This window comes from Hevea brasiliensis, chromosome 7 (assembly GCF_030052815.1).
Source record: "Hevea brasiliensis isolate MT/VB/25A 57/8 chromosome 7, ASM3005281v1, whole genome shotgun sequence".
NCBI lineage: Eukaryota > Viridiplantae > Streptophyta > Magnoliopsida > Malpighiales > Euphorbiaceae > Hevea > Hevea brasiliensis.
The window spans coordinates 69,937,150-69,940,449 of record NC_079499.1 but is presented as its reverse complement, the minus strand read 5'-3'; the positions used below and the strand labels follow the sequence as shown (position 1 = coordinate 69,940,449).

General features: G+C 38.1%; 1 non-coding gene across 1 annotated transcript; it reads left to right on the top strand.

Annotated features, from left to right (window-relative positions):
• The first annotated feature begins 1,908 nt into the window (after positions 1-1,908).
• LOC131181760 (U6 spliceosomal RNA) lies at positions 1,909-2,011 on the top strand. The gene has a single exon (XR_009150239.1). It is a non-coding gene; the product is annotated as a U6 spliceosomal RNA (small nuclear RNA).
• Positions 2,012-3,300: the final 1,289 nt, after the last annotated feature.

The following is a 3,300-nucleotide window of genomic DNA, read 5'->3' as shown; positions in this document are numbered from 1 at the left end:
AATGTGTTGTTAAGTGTGTTAATGGTATGGTACAAACCAGAATTGGCATGAAAGAGTTAGCTTGGTAAATATTGAATGTGTAATTGGTAAGTGATGAAGAAGTTGTAGCAAAGCAGTGTATGTTTTAGCTTAGAACCTTAAGTATGTGACTCCAATTGGTATGAGACCAATTGGAGGTGAAACTAGGCACAAAATGTGCCAACTTTCATGAAGGAAGCTTACCAAAATTCTGCCCAGAAGGTGACTTGAAAAATGACCAAATCCGAAATGGCAACCTTATAACCCAGATTTTTTACCATATAAACAGTAGTCATTAGGATGACCATAACTCACTCAAAACAGGTCCAATTGACCTAAAATTTTTACCATGGATAGCTTAGACATAGAGCTACAATTCTTATGAAAACACTAAAGCCCAGAAATGGCCAGAACCAAGCCAAATAGCTTGCACAAGTTCAGGTATCAAAACTGGCCGAACCAAAAGTGACCTCAAAATGACCTAAAGTTACCATTTTGGTGCATTCTGTCCAGCATTGGTAAATTGACCATAACTTCGACTACACAACTCAGAATGACCTGAAACTTTGCCCCGCGTGCAATAAGACATAGACCTACAAGTTTGTAGTTTGGACCAAAACCCAAAAACAGAGGGAACTAGGTCGTCCGGCTAGGTCAAAATAGTACACCGAAATCCAGTAAATTGCAATAAAATGCAATACACTTGGAAATGAAATTAGTAACATATACCAACACTAAAGGGCTATAAAATGTGACATATTGGTAACATTAGAATTGACTCACTTAGAGTGCATCAAGGGTCAACATTATAGGTTGACTAATGAAATGAATTGAAGGGAATAGTGCCAAGAAAATTTAAATATTGGATTTTATTGTTAGAAACAAAATCATTGAGTATTGAAACACTTTCAATTGTGTGTTTCAGTTGAAAAGGATATTGAGAAGCATAAGGAACACTATGTCAAGGCCTAGAGGCGACTCAAACAAGGTTTGTGCACAATAATTTTGATTTCTCATTTTCTACTTAAAAATTTAATTGAACATTATAGTTTTAAATTGTGTCTGTGCATAATACTTTTTATATTCACTGTTTTTACTAGAAAATTTATTTGGAGAAATGAGTTATGAATAATATTTGATTGTTTTGGCTTTGGGAATCTTATTTGAAAATTATTGTGTTGCCTACTTTGCAAATGGAAATTTTGAGATAAAATATGATTTTGTGGTTTGTATGAAATATTTAAATATTGTGATTTGGAATTGTTTTGATTCACACTTGGCATGACAATATTACTATTTTCCTCCTCCATTTATGGGGTGAGTGTGACTATTTTCCTCCTACATTTATGAGGTGAGTGTGATTATATTCCCCCCTCTTTGACTTGTTAGTTTGAGGTGAGTGTGAATGAGTTCTCATTATCTAGCTAGCTTCCTCCCTCATTGATTTTGATTATTGGGGTGAGTGTGCCTTGTCGTGATGTACACACAGCATGTTCGTGTAACACCCTAGGCAAATCCCACATCGACAAAACACGGGAGAGATGCTGGGTTCATAAGATGGAGGTTCCTAACCCATTGTGACGCGTTTTAAAACCGTGAGGGCTTCAGCCTAGAGCGGACAATATCACTAGTGGGCCGGGCCATTACATTTGTGGTATCAGAGCTGCTCCGCGTGCAACCTTGAACGATGGTGGGGCAAACCTCAGCGAGGACGCTGAGTCCCATAAGGGGGGTGGATTGTAACACCCTAGGCAAATCCCACATTGACAAAACACGGGAGAGATGCTGGGTTCATAAGATGGAGGTTCCTAACCCATTGCGACGCGTTTTAAAACCGTGAGGGCTTCAGCCCAGAGCGGACAATATCACTAGTGGGCCGGGCCATTACATATCTCTTCGGGGACATCCGATAAAATTGGAACGATACAGAGAAGATTAGCATGGCCCCTGCGCAAGGATGACACGCACAAATCGAGAAATGGTCCAAATTTTTACAAATGTAATGGCCCGGCCCACTAGTGATATTGTCCGCTCTGAGCCGAAGCCCTCACGGTTTTAAAACGCATCACTAGGGGTTACGAACCACCAACTTATAAACCCAGCATCTCTCCCGTGTTTTGTCGATGTGGGATTTGCCTAGGGTGTTACAATCCACCCCCCTTATGGGACTCAGCGTCCTCGCTGAGGTTTGACCCACCATCGTTCAAGGTTGCACGCGGAGCAATGGCCCGGCCCACTAGTGATATTGTCCGCTCTGGGCCGAAGCCCTCACGGTTTTAAAACGCGTCACTAGGGGTTACGAACCACCAACTTATAAACCCAGCATCTCTCCCGTGTTTTGTCGATGTGGGATTTGCCTAGGGTGTTACAGTTCGAAAAAAATTTGTGTCGTGGCCTAAATTATGTTATTGATTGGCAAAACTGTGTTATTCAGTTATTTGATCAAATTGTGTTATTGATTGGCAACACTGTGTTATTCAATTGTTTGATCAAATTTGTGTTATATGAACTTTGAAAAATTGTGAATTGTTTCGATTGTAAATTGTCAATAAAAGTTTTATATACCACATTTTAAATTGTTATTGTGCACCACTGAGTAAATTTTACTCAGCTATAGCTTTTTCATTACTGTCGCAGGTAGACAGACGGACAGAGCAGCAGAGTAGTCTGCTTGTACCACATTTTGAGATTTCACTGGGTATATTGAGTATACCATATTTTGTAGTTTTTGTTGTAATGTAATTGCACTGTATGTATATATTGTACTTGGTCTTGAGCAGTTGTAAACTAAAATTGTAAATTATTTTGGCTTGTAAAAATATTGTCATATATTTATCTTATCTCAGCTTTTGAAACACTGAAAAATTGATTGTTAAACTGAGTTGATAATGTTGAGAAATTTATTATGTTGAACAAAATTATTGGATTTTGGGATTGAGGAATTATATATTTGAAGTGCTTTTTTACAGGTTTTTGAAGAACTGTTTTATTCAAAATACAGATGGCACTCTACCAAAATTTTTACAGAAATTATTAATACTTCAAATTTTAAAAGAATTTTTAACACCTATCAATAGTGCTCACCACTGTAAAAAGAAGTAAGAAAAGTTTTAAAATCCCTTGAAGTGTTTTAATGGGTTATCAATAGATTAAGTTGGTAATTCATTAGGTATACTATGGGATCATGTTATGCCTTACGGAGGGGTAGGGTGTGACATCAAGCATCTGATCAAAGTAGGAGACCTAGACCCAGGCCAATACCCAGAAGAGGTAAACCAGAGA